This window comes from Rhinolophus sinicus, linkage group LG03 (assembly GCF_036562045.2).
Source record: "Rhinolophus sinicus isolate RSC01 linkage group LG03, ASM3656204v1, whole genome shotgun sequence".
In the NCBI taxonomy this organism is placed as follows: domain Eukaryota; kingdom Metazoa; phylum Chordata; class Mammalia; order Chiroptera; family Rhinolophidae; genus Rhinolophus; species Rhinolophus sinicus.
The window spans coordinates 194,222,434-194,248,051 of NC_133753.1; the positions used below are offsets into that span (position 1 = coordinate 194,222,434).

Sequence of the window (25,618 nt, forward strand, 5' to 3'; positions counted from 1 at the left end):
TGTGGCGTTTCATTGTATTTTCTCTCTCTTTCTGAGCCGTCAGGCTGACGGTCAGGCTGAGGCCCTGCTGCAGAAGAAAAGCCAGGGCCTCCTGTGTCCGGGGAGATGCAGGCCTGCACCCACTGGGGAAGCTCTGAGGGCCTGAGGGGACCCACAAGCTCCTGAGCAGACGTTCAGTGTCCGAGATGATGGGAGTGAAAATCAATGATAACTCTGCTTCACAGCCCTCTGATTTGAATGTTCTGCAGGAAACACTGCGGCTTGCGCCATTTCCAGGTTAAACAAAGGGCGTCACAGAAACAAACCAACACATTACCTAGCGTGGCATCTGTCCTCCACATGGTTTCTGAGCAAGAGCCTCAGACTCGCTAATGGAGTCTTTGGAATGAAAATATCTTCCAGCCACTGTTGCCACTTCTTTTCCCTCCACCTCCACCCTGACAGTGACAGACGGACTAGGCCGGGGTCACTTCATTATTCTCTTTTCTTTTTACAAAAGTATCAACATTATTGCCTGTATAATATTTGTATAACACATGTAAGCATAAATACAAAAATGAAAATAATGTCATCAATAACTCCACCATCTAGCAATAAGTCTTTTAATATTTTGGTTTATAATCTTTTATTTCTTCTGTCTCTATATATCATCTCAATTACTATCTTTTTTAAATTAAATTTATTGGGGTGACATTGGTTAGTAATATTATATAGGTTTCAAGTGTACAGTTCTATAATCCATCATCTATATATTGCATCGTGTGTTCACCATCCAAAGTCAAATCTCCTTCCATCACCACGTTTTTGCTCCCCTTTAACCTCTCCTACCTCCCCGCTCTCCTCTTCTTAAGTGAACAAGCTTCTTTTCTATTGCTTCACAGAACAATTGTTTAAACAGAAAATAAAATGGGAACAATGGCGAATAGGGAAACTTTCTTCGTATTTAAAATTTCCCAAGCATTAGCGACCTAGATAATCATTTCATAGGGAAAACAGACTGTGCTTATGGGAAAGGAATGTGTAGAAAATGCATGAAAGGACTTTTGGAAGCCCCTAAAGCAATAGCATGAACGTGATTTAATAGCAGCACAGACTATACTCCCACAGCCGACAATCACTTCCCGGCCCTGTACGGGCTCACCACCGGGAGCCTCACAGGCGAAGAAAGAGCCCCTGTGCCCCACCGCATCTCTAACACAACTCGTTTGCTTACAGATCAGGAAACAAAAACAAACAAAAAAAACCACACATGAAGTTCACAACTTATTTACAGCAAACTTTTGCAGAAATTACGTACTTGAATCTATTCAAGACAACTTCACATGATGGATACAGGAGGGTGACTTCTGATTCAATTCAATGTGTGGAAGCAAAGCTCTGGCTGAACCTCACAATATCTTAATATGTCACTTCCTGCTGTCCCAAACCACATATGGAGTCTCCAGGAAGGACAAGGGGCAGCCACTGTCTGAGTGATGACATCAGGGCCATATGGACTCCACGGGGCCTGAGGAGGAGAACTGCCGGTCGTCATTGTTTCCTTCCCGACCCAGCTCCAGAACCTGCCGAGGCCGCGCGGCACCTCCCTGTAGGAGAACCACAGAGATCAGACCTCAGGTATGAGACGCTCCAGCTGAGAACATTCAAATCCCACAGAATGCTTTGTTTCCTCATTTCCAATGGGAACTGACATTTGATTTAAAAGTCACATCAAAGAAAGTGACTCTTGAAGTCATAGAAAGTGGTATTTCCACACCCCATTTGTAGGACACTATGCTTAACAGAGGGGTGAGTTCTTATTGCTTCATCTCTGAGCTGATATAGCAAATTAGTCAAACCCAAGGAGGAGGTTGTTGGAACCTACTACAACCTGTAGCGGTCAGCCAAAAGCAGGAGATAATCTGGCCACTGGGGTTTGAAGCTGGGGCAGAGAGTTAGGACACAACTCGTACTTACTCTGTGGGATCTGACGCAGTCTCCAGGTAGATTGTTTCAGAGTAGAGTTGAATTGAGTTGAATCGTAGGACAACCATGTGGTGCTGGGCAATGCCTGGTATGGGGTGGAAACCCACACATCGGAACTTGATGCAAAACTGTTGCCATAGCGTGAGAAGCTCTAGAGAAAGGAGTTCAGCTTTTTTGTTTGTTTGTTTTTTCTTTAAGAATTCCCACTGAAAACTAAGGATCAAAGAATTAATTAAAGGGACCACTCAGCCCACCGCCACCCAGATCCTTTCATTACTAAGATGACAGGATAGGTGGATGATGAAAGCATTCAGAATTTCAAAAACATCATCCCATAATGGCAAATAATGCACATTCTCTGAATGAGTTATCTGAAGTTGTTTTATTTTAAAACATTCCCTTAATGTTTGCTTCCCAGAGACAACTGACAAAGATTCTGATCATTCTGTTCTAGACAGAGTCAAAATGAGGTGCAGCCAAGTTTCCCGCAGCGAAAGTGGAAGAGATGCTGCTGCATCAGGTCTCCATCAGGCCCCCTGTGACCCTGGGCCTGCCCCCCAGGCTCCAGAAGTCTGGGCATTCTCAGGAGTGTGATGCGTGCAGTTCATGAAATGAATTATCCACGTATCCCTCTTAGCCTCCATGTTCTGAGTTCAGAAGGGAAACCTGTTGTGATGCCTTCAAACTTGACAATGAGTGTCACCCCCATCCTGGCCTGGTTAGCATGGTGCCCAGAGCTCACAGAAGCTTCCAAATATGCAATATTCTGCCCTGCTGTCCCCAACTGCTTCACTTTGGACAAAATAACAGCTCGTTTCCTGACTGACACCTGAACAACTATTTATGATTTATTCTCCCACAACTCATCTTCCTACAGAGCTCATCATTATTGTCATGACTGACAGGGTGGTATTTGCCTTACATCCTTCAAATAACTCACTGTGGCCTGCATCCCCTTTGGGGGCCGCCTGGGGCCCAGATTATTACACGCCATTTTTCTTTGAGGACCTTTTAACCCACACTGTATTAGAAATGTCAATAATCCTCCAGAGGACGCTGACATCTCCTTTGAGAGCTTCCTCAGAACTCAGGAACTGGAGTGTGGAGGAATCACGTAGCAAAAAGAAAATGTTACCTGTGGAATTTGCTGTCCAGGCCAATGTCTCAGTCCACAGGCTCTGCCAATCGGTTGGCATTTATTGAGCTTCCACCACCTGGATAAAACCAGTAGGGAGGTCTGTAATCATCCAGAATCTTTCATGCATCATTATGTCTATATGACGTCTGCTGGCTTTTTCCACAACTAAATGTGTAAATAAACCATTCTTTTGGATCATTCTGAGAAGAGAATTTTATAGTATATTTTACCTATTTTAAACCAAATAACTAATTTTGCTTGATTTGTTTCTATCACTAAGAACTAGTAGTATCTAACAAGAAATGCAATGAATGAAATGAAGAGTTTCCTGTTGTCCTCAAATAACTAATGGCCCAAATTAAGCCACTGAGTGGCCAAATGAGTGGCTGCGCTGGTCCCAGCACCAATGCAGTCAATTCCCTTCCCTTGCCCTCCAGAAATCCTTCCCTGCTTCTCCCTTCACTTCTACTCTGGCCCTTGTTTAGTCCACAGTGAAACATTCTAAGGTTAAAAACAACAACAAGAACAAAAGCAAACAAACAAAAATCCTTGAATCCTTTTTAGGAGACAGCCTTCTATGGAGTAGTGGAAAAAGTCCAACTCACTACATAGATTATGGCAACTCTTACCATCTTTCAGGACATTTTCAGAGGATTCCAGCCCAGGCTCCTATTTGGATAAAGAATTGCTGGCTTATGTGGTGAATTTATCTCAACAAATGTGGCTATTGATTCTGCCCAGTGAAGTGAAAGCCATCTCTCATCCCGTCCTCTCTAGGCAGGGGACAATAACTTTACAAAGATAATGGTGTGGCATTATCAGTGAAGAACGACACGGGTTCCACTGTAACCGCACAGAGGTGCTTTTCAGTATATTGGGACAACCAGTTTCATAATCACCTAGTTTTATGAAAGTAGAGTGTTACAATTTTGAATTTGTAAAAATAATTATGACGTTATTTTCTGAGAGACACTTTCAGAGAGAGAGAGAAAGAGAGAGAGAGAGAGAGAGAGAGAGAGAGAGAGATTCACCTTAGAATAATGAGCTCCCCAGTGCAACACAAAAATTTACTCATTGTGATCAGTTTCTTACTTATAAATGTGTTGATTTTATAACATATTTTTATTCCTTGTTCTTAAAAAATCTGTTCTTTAATGCATGATTCCTTTCATACAAACTAAGATGCTCATTCTCCGCACCTTCCCGGTCCCCCATCGTCTAGCACTTACTGAACTGAGCAAGTTCACTGCTTTGACCGATGTCTTCTTGTTTCCAGGTGCCTACTGCACCCTTTCTCTCCTAAATCACCAGTCCATTTGTCACATTGTAAGTGCCTTCCTGGTGAGCCAGACCTCAATCTTCTAGTGCTGAGGTGTATCACCACTGGTCAGCTTTAAGCACTCTGCAAGACAGAAAACATAACATGAAAGCATGAGTCTACAAGACACACCAATGACCACACCAGGAAATCAGCTGTGCCAGTCAGCAATTTATTGCGGCTCCACTCCAAACATACCCCCACTGTCTTCTCTGTGTTAAAGGAGCTGGCCGCATTCACTAGGTATTTCTCCTTTTCCAGCTGAGGGGATGTTAAACGGTGTCAGGGGGTGGTGCTGGAGGGACAGTGCATGCAAAGGGCCCCTTTTCTTTTGGTACCAGAGTGGTTTCCTTCCTGCGTGCTCTACAGCTGCCAAAATTGCTCCTGCAGGACATGCAAGGTTGTTCACCTTCTAGTGAATTTGTTGCCAATCCTGGCCAGTCAGATGTAGACCAGTTCTAACCTGGGGCTACTCTTCCCCTTTTATAGTATCCTGTGTTCTGAGGTCACAGCTGCTCCAACAGAATTCCAAAGCAGGAGAGAGAGAGAGAGAGAGAGAGAGAGAGAACAAACGTGGGAAGTGTTCAGGTAGGAAGTTGATAGTCAACAGGAGGTTGGTCTGGGAAATGGTTTAGTCACAGACTTGTGAGTACAGGTTCTGATGTGTTGAGTTAATGTGACAGCAACATTTCCCAGAGCTTTGGCTGTTGAGAACCATGCTTCGGTGATCATGAAGTGAAGGTATCTCCTTGAGATCCTGATTTCAATTCTTTTACATGTTTACCCAGAAGCGGGACTGCTGGATCATGTAGCAGTTCCATTTAAAAAATTTTTAGGAACCTCCACACTGTTTCCCACAGTGGCGGCAACATTTGACTTTCTTGCCAGCTTCCCTCTAACGCTCTCCCCCACTCAGCTCCGTCCCAGGCTCACAGCAAGGCTCTGAACTCTAAGATTTTAACAAAGACTTTAGTGACTCACACAGATTAGAGATTGGGAACTACTTATTTAAAGCAACAGATTATGTGACACGCCAAATAAATTAACGGGCATTTAACACACTCAACTATTGTAAAATAAGCTTTTGCTTTTTTATAATACAGTTTTTTAAAATTTAGGATAGTTTTAGACAAACGGAATGTTGCAAAGATAGTATAGAGGGTTTGTGCATACCTCAACCCAGTTTTGCATATTGCTAGCACGTCATGTTAATTCATCACAACGAAAGAACCAGCATTAATAGATTATTCTTAACTAAAGTTATTCCATGCAAATATTTCACGGTTTTTATTTTCCTTTGTTTTTAGTTTGATGTCTTTTTCTGTTCCGGGAGCCCATCCCGGACACCACGCTTAGTCATCACAACTCCTTAGGTTTCTCGGCTGGGACAGGTTCACAGACTTGCTTTGTTTTTTGATGAAGTTGACAGTTTTGAGGCGTACTGGTCATGTAATTTGTAGAAATCCTTCAGTTTGTGTTTGTTTGACACTTTCCTCGAGGTTAGACAGGGGTTATGGAATTCTGGGACCAAGACCACAGAGGTCAGTGTCATTCTCGTCACATCATATCAAGGGTGTATAAACACGGCTGTCGATGGTGACCTTATTCAACGCGCTGAGACAGAGTCCATCAGATTTCTCTACTGTAGTTACTCTTGTATCTCCTCTTTCTAGAATGTATTCTTTGGAAGGATGTCACCACACAAAGCCCACATCTAACGAGTTGTACTCCACCTCAATGAGGGCAGAGGACCAACATACTTTATTTGGAAGTTTTCTACATTGAAGACCCATCTCTTTTCTCCCATTGTTAGTTGAACCATACTAAATTAGGGACTTTCTGTATATCAATCACGGTCCATAATATCATATTCTGTAATCTATCATCTATCTGTCTGTCTATCTATCTATCTATCTATCTATCTATCTATCTATCTATCTATCTATCTAAATATCACCTTGTATATTTTAAACTTACACAATGTTACACACATATGTCAATTATTCTCAATAAAGCTGGAAAAAAGAGTGCTCCGCAGTTCCCCAGCTACTGAGACAAATATGTGAAATGGGCACCTGAAAAATTCTGCCCCCCTCTCAGCGTTTGGCATTATTTGTTTTATCTATTGGCTGCTTTAAAAAAAGAAAAGAGAGAGAGAGAGAGAGAGAGAGAGAGAGAGACCAACAAAAAGTGTAGGACATTTTACTAACCATTGTCATCCCAATAAATTTAATTAAAAAATAACAAAGTGTAGGACATTACAGAGAAACAAAATAGAAGACACTCTTCAGTGAAAAGAAGCTTATAATATCTCATGCAATTACCACTAAAAGGTGGTTTAACTTTAAATATTTACACAGATAAAATAAGGACCTTTTCCTTTTGATCATTTATATATAGACAACATCAGAAGTGAAATTTAGATGTTTTTCTAGCACCTTCACCCCTCAAGTATGTCCTACTAGAGATATGAGCCATGTTGATACTTGTGTTACCTGACTGAGAAGACAGATGACAAAGAAAAACATACAGCCACATGTGGATTTTCATATCCATTTTCATAATCACCAAAGCATTTACATTAATATACAAGATGTCCTCTTTTGTTTTTTATGTTTAAACATTTAAAGCCATATCCTTTCCCAAAAACATTAAGTAAGGAACCTGTGGCAGATTCCAAAATCAGCCACAACTCTTCACTTCTGTTTGTATCCATGCCCTTTACATGTAACAGTCCATCTGTTTCATCAAGGGGGAGCGCGTACTTCTCCACCCCTTAAATCTGCTTTGGCTAATGGAATGTGGTAGAATGAAGGCAAGTCAATTCCAGGCCCAGGCCCCAAGAGGTCTTGTACACTCTGCTCACTCCCTTGGAAACTGACACTTTCATGTCAACAGCCCGGCTGATAAAACACACGCGCCAGTCACACCTGACTGCCCTGACCAACAGCCAGACATTTGTCAAGCACACAGATAAGATACTCTGGCCCAGCCAGTACCCTGCCTCCTGTCCAGCTATACACAGGTGTGTGAGCTCGGCCAGTGACCATCAAAACCACCAGACTGAGCCTGTCTGAATTGTTCACCCAAAGGATCATAAGCCAAATAGATGATTGTTCTCGTTTTGAGTGATTCTTAAGTGGTTTGCTAAACACAAGTAGCCACTGATTCATCAGCTTACAAAGATACGGACAGTGCAATGAGATGAAATACTCTAAAAATAAGTAATAAAAATGAGCAATAAAGAAAATTAGTGTATAGAATCACTATCATAAATGCTTGTATAGGCAGTTTTCCATTAGGGAAAATTATCAGAATTCCTTTAAAATATGACCCAACATAACAGTAACCAAGATTTCTCATCAACCGAATTGCATACAAGCAAATCTTGCCTCTTGCTACTATGTTTGCTTTTTGTGCTTGTATGGGTACAGTGATTCTGAAATTACTTTGTGCGTATTGTAGAACCGAGCATATGATTACATGTGGTAATGTTATCCGAAGCCAGGGTTCTCACTGTGGAAGTTGAAAGGGAAGACACAGCAAATATAGATGGAGAAAACAGAATCTCAACCAGATGGTTAACATTCAGATCACCAGGGGGAGGGAAGGACTTCATCTTGTGAGCATATCATCATGTCTGATCCCGCTAGTCAGGTCATAAGGACGTATCCGACAAACTCAAATTGAGGAAAATTTATAAAATTCCTGGGCTGTATTCAAAATACTATTCAATAGATAATGACACTCTGAATAACTAAGCTAGGAGACGAAAGAGAAATGACAAAAGCAATAAATAATCCTAGACTAGGTCTGTACCACAGAATACTAAAAATGGTACCATTGGGGCAAATGAAGGTATTAGAATACGCAGTGCAGATTAGGTGAAAGTGTCACGTCAATAAGATGTTTTTTTGAAGTTGATAACCATCCTGTGGTATGTATGAGAACATTTTGTTCTTATAAAATACTTAAGTAGTCAGGGGAAAGGACATGATATTAAATATGTATTCTCAAGTGGTTCAGAAAAGGAATTAAATGAATAAACTTTATATACTAAAGTGAATACATTGTGCATAACTGAAATTAACAAAAGAATGTATTTACTCAAATAATTTCAGTTATTTGCACAGGTATTCTCAGTTTCTCAGAGAATACATTAACATAATATTTTCGGTAGCAATGTTTATTATACACTACAATATGCAGATTCCTTTTACTTCTCTCTGTTCCATACACTGTCTATGGCATGTAGCTATGCATTTAACAGGTTCAGTAATATATTTTCAATAATTAATAATACATGTAACAGGTCCAACCATGTTATTTTCAAATCTGTTGTGATGCAAACATATGAGAACTATATTTGTACTGGGTTTAGCAGAGGAGTAAATAGTCACCAAATCATTGAGACAGAAACAGCCATCCCCCAACACTAAGGAGATAGTTATTGGGAAGGGATTTTCCCTTAAGGTCTGCCATTGTTTACATTAATTCTTCAAAATACCTGTATTTTGGAAGAATCTTTATCTCTCAGGACATTAAGGTGTTGAGAATTTGAGGGGATATTTAATATAATAAAATAAGTGAAGTCGAGGTCTTATGAAGTCATGACTATGCCAAGAATTATTACAGACTAGAATTTAAGTTTAAGGAATGACGTGTGGATGAATAGTCTCATTCATGCTTTGGGCTCCATCTCCTTTGCTCTGTAAAGCATGTGCTTGGAGAGAACATTTCAGAGTCTGTGCCTGAAGCTCTGTAGACATATTGAATCCAGCAGGGCAAACAGGGCCAAGAGGTCTTTGTTATGGAACAAAGAGAATCTTGACAAAGAGATGTGAGTGAAGCAGTTGTAAATAATTCTTCACACTTCGCTGCTGCACTGCAGAGTGTGTGCAGTCTGGGCCCTGTCCTCTCATTTGCCTGAGCCATGACTGGTTCTAGGCTCACATCCATCCACACTTTATAGACCCTGGGAGCCCTAGGGTATGGATCATGAACAATTGTGAGTTTCTTTTTAAGTGTTAGATTTAACAGTGTGGAAATTACAATTCCTTCTTACTTGGATCCTAGCTGCACTAGTAAGAGAAGATTCTGAACTTTAGAAGAATCAGAAAGTAGGATGAACAAGATAACTGAGATAATTAATTGTATGACTCTCTAATCAGTTTTGACCTGTGTTGACTAGTCTGGGTCTCTCTGTGTCTTGGATGCACTGATCTAGTTTTTTTGACCAACAGAGAGGAATCCATTAGCCACTCATCAAAGGCTTTTAGAAAAACATAATTCTGATGACATGCTTTAGGTTAAAGGTTTTGCTGATGGTGCCACGTCCACATTCTTCAAGAAATATCCATTCAACACACTTCTATTAAGTCCCCATAATGCACTAGTAGATGTTACATGTAATGGGAAGAGACGTGGTAGAATCTCAAACTTCAAATCATTGAGAGGGTATTAAAACATATAACCTATTATTTATGCCTTGATTAAAAAAAATACATACACAAATTGATAGAAGGCAAAGCAAAGATTTCTCTCTCCTCACAGTCAAGTAACATGAGTGAAATGATAAATTCTCTGCAACATTAGTGTTTGATATACTATCTAATGTTCAATGTACAGCGATCTCTATACGATGCTTGAAATTCATCAAGGAAGAGCCATTAGTTTATCTTTTCTTACTAAGCTAAAAAGAATTCTCTGCCACTACATTTGCCTTCTTATTTATGGAAGAATTTTCTTCTAGATAAAATCACTCGTTCAATTTTATTTGTCTTCCTTTATTGCGTATATTGATGCAGGAGACTATAGAACATAATCCCTTGACAAGTAAGTATAGTTTATACCATACACTTTGGTGAGAAACTGAATTGAGCCAATCTTTCTGAGAGACAATTTTACAACGGGTCAAAAATTTTATTAATGTTAAGACTTTTTGCCCAATGACTGCTCTTCTAGGATTTAATACTAAAGGCATGACTAGAGCCAAAATGATAGACAATTCATGTTCGAAAGGCCAAATCCTGGAGAAAAAAGAAGTGTTGAGAAGGGAGCTCGCATATTGTTGTATGTCCCTCTAGGCATTTGCAAAATTCTTAAAATGTCCAGGTGAAGTGCACGAGGAACTAAGTAGACAAGAGCTGAACATGAGAGTGTAGCTTTCGGTAGATTTCCAATTTAAAGGAGATAAGAAGTGGCACTGAGAACCTAATATGTATTTGGAACGCTGGCAACGCTGTAGACTCTAACTTGACAATTGAAGAGCTGGGCAGTAGCAGCAGGCTGCACTAAGGGTAGGCAAAGGTGTCAAAATTTCAACTCGAGTTGAGTCAGCTGAGACCTATACTCAGTAAAAGGATTCGCCCCCCTCCAGCTGTCTACAGGATATGGTGAACCTTCTCTGGAGTAAGAGAACATCGAGAGCTTCAAAATGAGGGGTGGAATCAGAAGATCTGAGTTACCTCCACTTAGAATCCCAGAAGAAAAGAGAACAGAGACAGAGCAAAATCTAAACTCTCCTAAATTCAGTGAAGAAATCGTTATACAGATTTTAAAAGTTTAGTGAAATCAAACAGCTTAAATACAAAATGACCACATCTAGACAGTCATAATAAAAATTCTGAAAATATGGAAGAAAAAGGGGTAATGTGAAAAGCAGCCAGATATAAAAGTACACATAAACTTCAAAGGAGCAAGAAGGAGACTGCCAGCCAGTCTTGTCAGCAGACACAGTGGAAGCCAGAGGAAAATAAAATGACATCATTAAAAGCCTGAAAGAAAATAATTTCCAATCTAAAATTCCATACCAAGTAAAAATCCCCTACAAATATGTAGGTAAAATAAACAAGGACAAAACAATTAAAAACAGAATTATCACCTGGAGCTAATCACTAAAAGAAATGTTAAAAGTGGTTTTCTTGCAAGAATAAAATAATTCATGATGGCAAAAAGAAATAAGAATAGAATCAAGAACAACAGGAAAAATAAATCTGTTGGTAAACATAAGTGAATATTGACATTAGAAAACAAATGATGCCATGTGATACACACACACACACACACACACACATATGTAATATGTAAATATAAAATAGGCAAGCACAATAACATTAAATATTCAAAAGGTATTAACTTAAATGAAGTCAAAGTGTGCTCATGTACTAGTATTGTATAGGAAGATGAAGAAAAAATAATTTATTGGAGGACAAAATAATTCACTGAAGCATGTTGTGATCTCTAAAGCAACTCCTGGAGGTATGTACAGTAAAAGAACATACAACTAAAAAGTAAGTAAAGGTAATTAATGAGTTAATCCAAATGAAATTAAAAGAAGAAGCAAAAAAGATACATCAAACTGGTGGGATTAAAATAAAACAAATGGTAGAAAAAATATATTTTTTTCAATAAATGGTATAACCATTTCAAACAATGGGGTTAGCCTGTATATGGTGGGGATGGGGAATAGAAGTTATCTCTTCCCAACATTTACTTTAAATAGGTCTGACATCCACATGTGAAACCTAAAATTATAAGACTCCTTGAAGAAAATGTAAAAGAAAATCTTTGTGACCTTGGGACAGGAAAAAGTTCTTAGAATAGAAAAGTTACAAATGGTAAAAGAAATGTAAATGAAATGTGTACACTTCTAAATATACCATAAAGAAAATGAGAAGACAAGCCATAAATGAGGAGAAAAATATTTTCAGCATCTCGTATACCTAAATTATATATAAATATATGTAATATACATAGTAAAAACTTTTACTGTTCAATAATAAGAAAATCCAATAAACATAAGGAAATGATTTGAACAGACACATTACAAAGAAGATATATGAATGGCCAATAAGGACATGAAAAAATACTGCACGTTCTTAGTCCTGAAAGAAATGCAAATCAAACCATTAGGTTAAAAAAGTATAACTGTAAATGCCTGTCTGGCAAAAACATAAATTCACCAATTACACAACTGAAGGACCTTGGCAAAAGCAATTTAAAATGCCAAAGAAAGCAGACGAAAATAGATTACGAAATACAACAGCCAGAAATGAAAAGCAATCAATTAGGTCAAAGGCACAGAAATCTTTGACAAATCTGATTAAGAGAAAACGACAGCAGATGCAAATAAATAGCCCAGGACCCCACACAAGTAACAATAAGAACTAACTCTTAGTGAGCAACTGTTCCATCTTTGTAACTGTCCTATGCACCTGATGTAGATCCCTGCCTTTAACCCTTAAAACACCCCTCCAAAGTGAGCACTACTGTGATTCACATACTGAGGCTGAGGAAGCAGAGAAAACTCAGGAGTACTGGAGGCAGGACCAAAGCCCGGAAAATCTAGTTCCAGTGTCCACGAATTGAGCTACCTCAGGGGAGACTGACCTGAAGCACCTCTGAGGAGACTTTATTGGACCACCTCAGTGGAGATGAAAACAGTCGTGTGTGCATATAAGGTGCAATTGCAGTAGAATACACATTTCAGCATTTTTAAAAAAATAAATGAAGATGAAAATGATGGTGGTCTACTAAATGTTCAATGGAATTATGAATAGAGCAATAAGCAAATGAAAGTGGAACATAAAATCTAAGTGCTAAAAAGGTGTATATATGTATATATTTATATACAAATTTGCCAAGCAATGAGGGAGCCGGCACTTCTACTATTACTGCTACTACTAATTACCATTACTACTGCTGCTACTGCCACTACAGCTACTATTACTGTTACTACTACTGCCACTACTGCTACTATTACTATTACTACTGCTACTATTACTATTATTACTACTGCTACTATTACTATTACTACTACTGCTACTACCATTACTGCTACTATTAACTATTACTACTGCTACTATTACTACTGCTACTATCACTACTGCTACTATTACTATTATTACTACTGCTACTATTACTACTGCTACTATTACTATTATTACTGCTGCTACTATTACTACTGCTACTATTACTATTATTACTACTGCTACTATTACTACTGCTACTATTACTATTATTACTACTGCTACTATTACTATTATTACTACTGCTACTATTACTATTATTACTACTGCTACTATTACTTCTACTCTACTACTACTGTTGCCGCTCCTACTATTGCTACTATTGCTGCTCCTTCTAGTACTATTGCTGCTACTGCTACTGCGTCTACTACCTTCACTCTTACTATTCTTACAACTACTACGGCTCCCCCACTGCTACTCCTCCTACTGCTATTACTACCACTATTTCTACCAGTAGTACTCTGCTACTGCTAGGCATACTACTCCGATCCCCACTATTACTATTGTTGCTTCTATTACCAATATTGCTACACTACTACAAACTTGACTATTGCTACTATCTCAACCACTATCACCACCACCATTATTACTCCTACTAGTACAATAATTACACAAGCAGGCAGGCTTTAGTGCTTACTATGTGTCCACCCTATTGGCTTTACCCATATTAAATTATTGAACCCTCACAGAATTCCTAGGAGGTAGGCACTATAAATTATGACAACCCTTCCAGAACATTCAAATAGGGCAACATGTTCCATATTTTGGTGGCTTACCGATTTGCAGTTCTGCATTCAGGCACACAAAAGACTCGGTACCCCGCTTCTTGCCCAGTCACACGTCTAGTTGTTGCCAGTGGGTTGCAAACCGTGACATTTGGCTGGCACGGCCTCAGCCAGTGGAAGATCTTTGTGCTTTCTCTCTGCCTCATTGATGTGGCCAGAAAACAATGAAGACGAGTGACTCTGAATTAAAGTCCTTGAGTGGCTGCGTGTTGAACAAAGCTCAGCAACTTTGCATCAACACCATTAGCTAAAACCTTTCTTGGTTAAGCTATGGAGACAGGGGGTTTATTAATTACTTCAGCAGAGTCTAATTTAACCAGACTAATACAAGCTAGTATTCAAATCTGGATTCATATCATAGGAATTAAAACTGCAGAGCAATTTGTGAGTATAAATAGAAGAATCCTGAGAAACCTTTGCAATGGAGTCCAGTTAGGGGTTAAAAGGACACCACCTAATGACAAAGTAGTGTTGATTCCAGAAGCACAAACAGTTCAATATTTATAAAGCTGTCAATGTAAGGCATTATTTAATAGTTTATATAAAAATCACTTTTTAGAACTCCATACTCTTTCTTGCATTTAGCAAACAATAAAAGACAAACAATCCTTCTCACTAAGCCAAGAATATCAAGAAAATGAGGTTGCTGCACCCAGCTGTACCCAGCCTGCATCTCCTCTTGGAAGACCTTGCGCCGTAGGATAGATGCATAAATTGCTGAGCTGCAGTGCTGTTTGTAAACAGCAAAATGATCGATTCTCAACGATATGAACTGAATGTAAATGTATTCAACCTAAAGCACAAGTTTGCACCAAGCCTACATTAATAAGAATTAACTTTACCCAAATTAAGTTAGAAACAATATCTACACAAATCAATTACAGTATATAAATTTTTATATAAATATACTCTGTACTATATAAATATACTGTGTTAATAACTTTATGGTATTTCTTTATTCATAAAAGCATGTGTTGATCACTTTTTCTATACCAAATATTATGCTAAGTGCTAAACAGGTTACACACACACACACACACAGATATAAATCATCCTGCAAAAAAAATGGAGTCTTAGGTGGGAGACAGATGCCAAATGAAACATCACAGCAGGACACTCCGCTGGGGTCTGTTGAAACCACAGAGGTATGAGTGAGGTCTCCTGGAGGAGAATGTTAAAAGTGGAAAAATGGTTTGAACAAAATGCAGATTTCATTTCTTCTATTTCCTGTGACATGAGCTATGTCTTCCAGCATCCTTGTACTGAAATGACAACAAGACCCCCTTTTGGCAATTTCCCAAAGAAGCTAGAACTTGAATTGACAGCATTAGAGAAATGAGCTGATCTCATGGATTTTCTCAGTGAAATTTTATTCTCTTAAGTGCTGGGCTGTTTGAACAAGAGTAGTCAAGGGTCACGAAAGTATAATTAATGCCAAATGTCTTCATTCACTGTGACAGGTGCCAAAGACAAAGTTGGGTACAAAGTCAGGGAAAATGACAAGTTATTGCCCAGCACTTAAAACCTGTTCTTTTCTCTCCCACAAGAATATATAGTTCTCGTCTGAAAACTGTTGGCTTTTGGGAAGTAGAAACAGAGAGCATGGACAAGTATTGGTTTCCACGTAATAGTATGGTGTATGAACACCCTGAGAACACCAAGAAGCAATACAATTGATTTTGTAAACTACTGTAATCATTTTCAGAACTCCATTAGGGTCTTAAGCCTAGACCCCATAATAAAATCCTATTTCCTACTTGTAAAGATGGTTCTTACATGCAGTTGATTCAAACTTTGTATATATATATATATATATATACACACACACACACACACACACACACACACACACACACACATATATATATATTGCTTCCCTTTATATATGAATTTATTATACACTTTGTAATGTCAAATGTAACGTGTGCTTGAATAAACTTGTTTCAGAGTAATTCAAGAAGACCTGTGTGTGGCATGCTGGAAGTTTCTGAACTCATAGGGTGTGTGGAATGGAGGCATTCAGGAGAGGGAGAACATCCAACTTTGTCCTTGAGGCATCAGGAAATGTGGAAAGTCATCAGGAGGTCAAGTCTTCGATCAGCCTGGAGGTGGATCTTATTACCATGACTCAGACAAGCACAGGAGGAGTCTGTAAGACAGTGAGCAGTCTGCGGAAGGCCCTGCTCAGACGAGAATGTCCAACCTCACTGAGGTCAGATAGGAAGCCAGTGCTTGTCGGCTGACCGACCAAATATGATGCGCTTCAGACAACAACCACTTGAAAATGCACCTAGTGAAACAGAATACGCTTACCGGCAAGACCATCCAAGAGTAGGATTGTTCCGATTTAATGGCTTTAATAGCAGAAACATATCAAAGCACCAAATCTCAAACCGGATTGAGAAGGCAATTCCCAGATTTCTTTCAGTTAATTTCTGAAGACAATATTGAGACCAATTGTGAATTTCCGGTAGCTCAAGGAACCGTAAAATCGTTAAAGAATCCAAGACTCAGACAATACACGAAACACAAATTTAATATGTTATTTTCAGTATAATCCATGAAAAAAACTACCTTGGCATGGGTTTTATGAATGTCAGAGTGTTAACTGAACTTTCCGTTTGGCACAGAAATATTTAAATAGGGTGAATAACTGAAGTGGATAGTTTTGGGTGATTTAGTCACTTTATTTTAATGGCAGATTTAATGCACTAATTATGTATTTGTGGCAGAAGCACGTGGGGAGAAAAATGCTAGCAAATCATAAATAATTTACAATGTGGTTACTGAGAACATTATTGCCTCTACTATAAGAATATCCATTTTAAGTGCTTCATATTTTACTAAGATGCTAAATGCATCATAAACCATTTATTGGGAAATCAACGGCCATTACAGAAAATTAATTTCTATGAGTTGTTGACAATTTATAACTATTTAATAGTCCAATCATTATAAACTTTATCCCCTGCATATAGATAGGTATGAATATTTTAATAGCTCTTATGAATACATTTGCAACTTTAGGAATAAATCAGTTTGCTAGGGTTATTGACATTTAAACCATTAGTGGTCCAAATATATTATTATATAAATCATTGGTAATGTACTTTCTTATTGCTGGATATGATCAATAGATTGCTAACAAAATGGTGTGCCAATCATCCTTCTTGAATCTGATCTGTAAACCATCTTTAGTTTATTACCATTTTTGGCAAAAGTAACATATGAGGTTTGACATTCCCAAAATAGAAAAAAAAGGGGGCTTAAAATTACCAAAGGAATGATGTCCTAAACCACAATTTTATAGAAAGGTTTCCAAACCTGTTTCTGGAAAACTCCCGGCCTCTAATAAAATGAAATTATTTTTTTAGGAAACTGAACATTCTGCAAAGATATCTGTAATTAATTACTCATTTAAGAAACAGTGAGTGACATCTGTTTTCAACATTACATTCATGTTCACTGTAAACACTTGTCTTTATCCCATTAACGGTGGTGTCCACATGAGGCGCACACTAATGGTGGGGTCCTTTCTGCCAGGAATGTTGATGAGATGGGGCACGAGGGCAGCTGTTGTAGCCGTCATCCTGGGACGTGTGGTGCTCTGATGGCTGGAAGCTTTATGCTAACGGGGGCAGTACAGACGGAAGATTCCAGTACATTAGAGCCCTGACAACTTGGGGAGCTGCTCTGTGAGCCCTGGACAGCCAACTTCCACAGCGCTTTATGTGAAAGAATGAATCCTTATGGAGACAGACTCTGAAGTCAGGTTTCTGTTACTAGGAGCTGACTGTAAATCCTAAATGATATAGAAAGGTCAGAACACTGTATATAGAGATTCAAAGAAAAATGATCATGACTAAGATGAATTAAAGATATTTTCAATCAGAAAAGGAAAGAGAGAGAAAAACTAGAAGCTAATTAAATAAGTCTTCACAAATCACTGGCATAATATGGCCATAAATCACTGAAATCATCAAACTAAGCTATTACCTTGCTGAACATAAAATCTCATGAGAAGAAATGCTTGAATAAGTATCCCTAAGAACCATCATTACCATGACTTTGCAAAGCCTATTGGTTGTATAATGTGTTTGGCAGTTAGATGGTTTTCCTACATTATTTTGGGAAACTATAGAGTATCTGCTCAAAGAAGCATCAGTCATTCACTAGTGAGCACTTTGTTACTTAAGGAGAAAAATATACAGAAAGAGACTTCTGCATTAATAATCCCTTGGAAACACTGACTGTATTAGAGAATTCTATTATGGATATTTATTTTCTTACCCAAACATCTAGCCTAGTTACCACTCCCATACAGACCCTCCAGTTCTGAGGAGCATTCAAGAGTGTGGAAGGGTGTCTTAGCGAGTTCTTTGAAAACAGACAAATGAGCCAGGCAGGTGGTGGAATGGCATTGCCCTAAATTTCAAAAGTATGGAGACTAAAGAAAGATTTTCTTTTAAGTCCTAGAGAGCCAAATTACATCTGTTCTTTCTCTGGTCTCTCTCATTTTTCCATTCAGGGAGTTAGAAGAAAGAGTAAACTTTTTGATGGCATGCAGAAAGGGAAATGTCGGGAATATCATGTGACAACCTATAGCTGAAGTACAAAATATCACTAAGGAGACACTAAGGAAAATTAATAATCCCACCACTTATTCAAATTTCAATCATTTCTGTATATGTTATTCTTAAATAATTTGAAGATTACACTAAACTGCCCCAAAGCAGTAATATTCACAAGCAATTTTTAAAAAGCTGAATAATAAAGTGAGAGAGGGAGAAAGACTAAGAAAGTTTTATGAAAGGCAATATTTACATCTGAACACAAAGCCTGGGTCTGTCATAAGGGAAGTAGGAAATTTAGTTAATTTTTTATTCTTCTTGACGAATTTTTCCAAATCAACCACTTCCTGAATTCAATTTTAAATAATTGTTAGATAATAAAGCTTCTTTAGAAAGAAAATATTGAGAAATCTACAATTCCGAATATATTTTTGATATGGAAAACAAATAGAAAATTAATGAACTAATTCACCAATATGCTTGGATTTCAATTTAAACATCTCCATGGTGATTCATTAAAATACATTTATTTTGTGGTTGTGATGGTAAGATTGATCTTTGAAAGATGATTTTAAAAATAGAACTAAATCTTAGCTATCTTGGCAAATAATATAGAATAAGAATCTCTTTAGATAAGAGTCATTGGGGAGAAATTGTTTCAAATGTCTCAAGTAGGCAAAACTTGCCTCACAAAAATAATACATTCTAAAGGGTTGGAACGATAATAAAAGGCACACGTGGGGAGGTGTTAAACGCTGACCAGCTCGACCACTTGCAATTAGCTTTTTTTCATGTTTAGTTTGTAATGATTTCATGTGGACCAGAGATTACACTGGTATTGATTCTCATACAGTGCTTACAAGCGGAGCCGCTCATTTGGTCTAGATCTCTCCATAGACTCTCAATCATTTGAATTGATTGGTTTGAAGTAAGAAACTTTACTAGTTTGTTTTATGACTATGAGAAATACAAAACTATAATAAATGCTCAGCTATTATTTCATTAATCTAAAAATCTGCCAAAGAATAGAAAGTTGGCATATTATCTTTTAGTATAATAACAGAGTGAAGCAGATATTTCATTGACATTTTCAATATCATCAAATGTAGGTAAAATATAGACCAACAATTTAGGGTATTAAAAACATCATTTTTCCACTTATTCATCAAGGCAATATTATTTTTTCTATATGATGTTATGTAATTGCGTTAACATAAGATATTCACCTTGATGGACAAATACCAATGTCTTGTGCTTAAGTAATAGGTAAAATAATATCTTGCAATATTTGTTATAATCATATCTATATTTTCTTTATTAATATGAAATTTAATCTTCAACATGTTTAGTCATCTATGAGATAAAATGACAAGACAATTATTACTGTGCAAATTCCATAATAATTTCTCTCCACAGTTCATTAGGGAAAAATCATAGACATCTCAAATAACAAGGAATTTACCTTCTCTATTGTTATGGAGGCCTAGTGACAAATTCAAATATGTGTCCGTGACAGAAAATATGATCAGTGACGTTTTAGAGTAAAATTATTTAATTAAAACATCAATTGTATTTTTATTTACTTAATATGTCATTCTCACTTGTAAATGTGGTATTTGTTCCATGACCAAAACTAACAGTGTTGTCATACAAACGGGCCTGCTGCAGTAATGTGATGGAAGTCAGTCTATCCCGAGACATGACCTCTGTGCCTGTAAGTGGCAATGGAAGGCACACTAGGGTACCTATTCTACCTGATGGTACATACCTAAGAGGGCTGGCTGCAGGATGCATCTGCTCCCAACATCTGTACAGACACACACACACGCACTCATACACACACACACTCATACACACACATGCATACACACATTTATACACACACACTCAACACTCATACACAAACACTCTTATACACACACTGATACACACACACACCCACTCATACAAACACACACTCACACACACACACACACACACACACACACACCTCATGTTCTCCTTCTGAAGAATCGATTTCTACCACTACCTTTTATCCTAGGTTTTCTTTACAAAAACATGAAGTGGCAAGTTCTCTGTGCGTCCTAATTTCATATAAGCTGAGGTTGCCCCTCACACAACTTTTCATAAATTCTGTATGTACCCCTTCTGTGTGACATTCATTATGAGTAACATTTCACAAATTCGTGCTTGAAAACCCCACGTAGGAAAAATTGCTCGGCAGAAATTAAATTAGGCTGGTTCTCAAAACCTTAAATTATACAGACATGTGTTTTTTATTATTGTGTTTGATTCACTTTGAAATCTACTTTGCCTACAATTTTTAGATAATACATCCACAAGGTGAGACCTTTTGTGCTAAGCTGATTTGAGAACAAGAAAATAGTTGGGAAATACACGATGTACAAAATATCTTTGTCAGAGCTATAATTATTGCCCAGTGTAGTGCAGCGTTTCTGTTAATTGTTCTCAAATTTTAAATAAATTGCAGATAATCCCTGAAGAAGCTATAATTCAGGCAGCTACTAATGATTAGATCTATTTAGGTAATAACTCAGATGACCTGGAGACAAGCAGTAAAACTTTTCTCATGCCTTTAAACAGTAATGCCTCTTTGGGGAAACACAAGGTATCTATCTTTTTAACTTTTTTTCGGCAGTAAAAATGCATGTGACATTGCGAACTAAGTATAGAGTAGGTGACTGGATATTATTGATGGTGTGAATTTCATTAGAACGTCAACAGCATATGGGGACAGTGGTATAAGGGAAGTAAATTGGTGTGATGGGAATGCATAATTAAGATATCTTTTTGCACAGAGAAATACTAGTATTTTCAGTTGAGAAGAAAGGGGCTGATCAGGCACATCTGACAGTAATTTCCACTCTTACTCACAAAAATTAATGTGGCAGATATTGTCAGGTGCAGGCAATAAAAATATCTGATTTTAAGAGCCTTGTATAGAGACTGAGATGTAATCACATCACATCAATAATTCACTGCATTCATTCCTTCAGAGACTATTCAATGAGATTTATTTAGGTGAATAAAATGTATAACATGATCCTACTTTAAAAAAATTCCTCAAGTCTCTTTTCAGACTGAACTCAATAGAAGGTGCTTCAGAAAACATAAATGAGTTCATTTTCTTGTCACTCACTAAAAGTTTCCAGTAGAAATTCAGGTAACTTCTAATTTTTTTTCACAATAATGAGTGCAAACCAAGACTCCATTTTCCAGTTAAAACAAGATTATGAAATGCAAATATTTATAAAATTTTATATAACCATACCATGTGTGACTGAGTGAAACTCAGTCTTTGCTATGTTTGCATAAAAATTGTATTTTATCAGCAATGTGACACTTCCCTTCAGTACCAGGACCACTGTGGCTGTCAGTAGAGAAAAGTGAAAGTATTAGTTCCATACTTTCATACAGTAAAATTGGTGATTATTTTAGCACTAATATTTGTATCCTAGGAAAAACACTGGCATTTTTCAAACATTTTGGAAGTAACCATTCAATAATAAGAAACTCTAATTACAGTTTATGTTGATAAACTATTATTTCGTGTTACGTAGTGCACTCAGTATTAATTTTTTCCATCATAAAGATTGACTTTTACTTATTTGTTAAGCTAACTCTTCACCCATGTAACTGTTCCTCCTTCCTTCAGATGGATAGTCACTGAGAGGCAGTCTGTCTTATAGTTGGATGGGATCACATGACTTGTTCCTGTCAGTGGCACATGAGTGGAGGTGATATGGAGGAAAGTGAATGTGGAGTGGGTGTGAAAGTATCGTCTCCATCCTCCCAACCAGCAGACCTCACACCACCAGGACTGCTCACACCCCACTGCAGGTTAGGGGAGCTTGCATCCTTCTGTTGGCCACCACTTGGACTACCCTTGTCGTTGAAGCCGAGACTCCCCTTGCCCACCTGGATCCAGGGTAGTTTGCCATCGAGAGAACATGCACAGGATTTGGGAGAGGATAGAAGAGGAGAAGGCATCATCCTCAGAGGCAGCTGCAGACAGTCTCCAGGCACATGAAAGGTTTTCACTGTGGCTCCCAGTGAGCTCCTAAGAAGTCCCCCCTCGCTGCCACCAGCTGGCACAGCTGACAGGAGCCTCTTGGGGATTCCTGAGACCGTCTGTCACTTCCAGGTGAGTTTGAGTAACACCCACTTCACCGCATCAGGCTGACTGAGATGGCAGCAGCTCCCTAAACATAGACAGCACTTGCCTGGTCTTCAGAAGTCGTATAAGATGTTATTTCCGACGTTAAACCTTTTATATCTAAAATACTTGGTGTGATCTCTGTTATCCTGACTGACCCCTAAAATGCATGACCAAATGTCCATGGTAAGCGGTAGAAATTTTAGGTGTCTTGATTATCCCATGTAGCATGACACTAATAGACATCAGACTATTTTTAGAAAATTATAAAGATGATTTTGAAATGACATGAAAATATTTACCCTCAGAATACTTAGCACATTTTCTTTATTTGAACTGTGTCCTTTTTAAATACTCAACATGAGATAGTACATATTTGAATTTGACTATTTCTCCAAGCCATGTACTTAAACTTCTCTTAATGCAAATGATTTATTTTAAGCCTGAATCTTTAATTCATGAACAAGTAGTTTAAATTCTTAACGCACACAAATCTACTTACCATGTTATGCTACAATCTCTTTTATTTTTGGATATTTATAAGAGAAAGCGTTATGCTAAATCTTAATACCTACATGAAACCTCTCTCTTGAACAGTCTTAATTATTTTAAGAGAATTATCTTATAAATTCATGTGACATTCTTTTGAAGTAGACAAGAACTACGAAAGGGTAAGGAGAAATTCTCAATGAGATTTAGAAAACCACGCTTTTCTAATTGACATGGTGAAAACAAGAGGTAGAACCAGAATCCAGTGAATTTATAAAAATAATGGCTGCCAAAGGTCTCTATGATTATTCTACAGGAAACTCTAAGCACGTGCGTGTGAGGGAAATATCTATGGCATGGGAGGCCCCGGAAGTCATTAGAGCCATTCACACAGGGACGGAAATAGTGTGCCTTCCCAACACCAGCCTAGAAAACTTCATAATTCTTGGGTCATTGCATAGAATACTCAAAGGTTCTGCCTCTATGGCTCTTATCTTGCCTCCAAACCTTAGAAGCAAGACCCACAATCATCAACCAGTTTCCAAGTAACTTTCCAAGTGACAGTGTACCAGCATGAAGCTCAAAAATATTTACAGGAATGCAAATGGTATTTCTGAGAGTTTTCAAACGTAGTTCATTTCCTCCTGGCCTGATTCAGCCAGTAAGAGCATTAGTGGCATACTTACATAGCAAATAAAAAAAACTCACCAAGAGTTCTATATGGTTTAGTTTCTTCCTAAAGGCTGACTTCCTGAATTAGTATGAAAAAGTATGACAATAAGATATAATTCTAACTGAAAAAATATTATAAGAAGTGATATAACGCATACATTGGATAATCAAATACAATGATTTGGCACATCTAACACACTTATAAGAATACAACTGTGATCAGATGCCACTCAGAGAAGTGGTTTACTAAGGTATATTTTATCGACCGTTCCTAAAATTTGACCTGCTATTGATGCCTGAGCTGAATTATTTACCACATCAAATTGCATCTTGTCGTGCAGGGTGTCACGCGGGGTCCCTGGTCCTTCTCCCCACATAAGAACGCAGGACATGGTGAGGCCAAAAAGGAACACCCACGGAGCCACAGATAGGGGAGTCATACCACTATAGTCTCGCTCGTGGCTGGATTGGAGACACAGGAAGCAGGAGCCACACGATCTGCAATCCACACTCTGCCACCTGCTAGCTCAGCCACGGCAGTTATATCAGTGGCTAATGGCTAACCGGTAACAGCTGACGGCCAACTAGTCACAGCTGATGACCATCTACTACCCGAGCCAGCACCTTTCCATGTGAGGGCGAGAGCCTGGAAACTACACTCTTGGCTCTGTCCCCACACATCTCGTCTGCTATTAACATTCACCCATGAAACCAGGAGGGCCTATGATGCCCACTACACATAGACTTTGATAAGCAAGAAAGGTTAAAGCGTGCGTCCTTACCCAATGTGTGGAGAGCAACACAGCAGGGCAGCATGGGAGTCGGGTGAAAACCAGCACCGTGGTTTTGCTTTGCTGAGACACAGCCCCAAACGAGGACAGTTCAGGCATAGGACTTAAGTAAGAAGCAACCCTGGGAAGAACACAATCAGGGATAAAGTCAGGAGCCACCATCTTCACAGAAATTCAAGGAAATGAGAGACCAGTGGGGACTGGAATTTCAAAGAAAGGCTGGGAAAAAGAAGTGGGACATGAAATTGAAGCACCAGAATGTCAAGGATGCCCAGAAAAGGCAGGATCCAAACTTAGTGGGGGGCGGGGGCAACCTGAACGACAGCAGCAACGCGGGAATGTAAGTCCTCTGCTGGCACAGAACCCTTTCGTCCTCTCAGCAGCCTTGGGAGACTGGAACGACCGCATCCTGCAGACAGAGTTTGGTGAACTGCTTTGCCCAAGGCCACACAGATGTGCCTGGACCGGACCCTACATCTGTGAGAACAGATAGCCCATGACCATATCAACACCCTCCACAGTTTTCAGGGTTGGGCAAAGGTGGGGGGCAGTGATAGTGAGGACGATGTGAGGGCACGGCTGGCAGAGCCTGTGTGACTGGAACAGTGGTTTCATGTCAACCCTGAGGAGGCCGGGGGGCAGAGTTGAAAGAAGAATTGACCAAAACTGCTCATCTGTAGTGAGGTCCCATCACAATGTAAAGGGCTGCCCATTTGTGAAGCCATCCTGATTTGTGACATCTTGCATTTGCACACAAGGTGAGCACACAGCAGCATGTGTCGCCGTGTGAGTCCGGGAAAATGTTGAGAAGAGAAAGCAAAAGAATGGGGTGAACAGAGGACCTGGGACAGGCGGTGGAGGATCTGTGAGGTTGTGAAGCTGGGAGCACAGACCTGCTTCCT

General features: G+C 38.7%; 1 long non-coding RNA gene across 2 annotated transcripts; it reads right to left on the reverse strand.

The window, feature by feature from the left end:
• Positions 1-659: 659 nt before the first annotated feature.
• Positions 660-24,872, reverse strand: LOC141570440 (uncharacterized). Of its 2 annotated transcripts, none has more exons than XR_012494444.1 (5): positions 24,708-24,872; positions 4,333-4,505; positions 3,101-3,179; positions 1,957-2,116; positions 660-1,586 (listed from the first exon to the last, which is right to left on the reverse strand). It is a non-coding gene; the product is annotated as an uncharacterized LOC141570440 (long non-coding RNA). The 2 variants fall into 2 exon arrangements; XR_012494443.1 differs by having other exon boundaries at positions 1,957-2,178.
• Between the last annotated feature and the right edge of the window lie 746 nt (positions 24,873-25,618).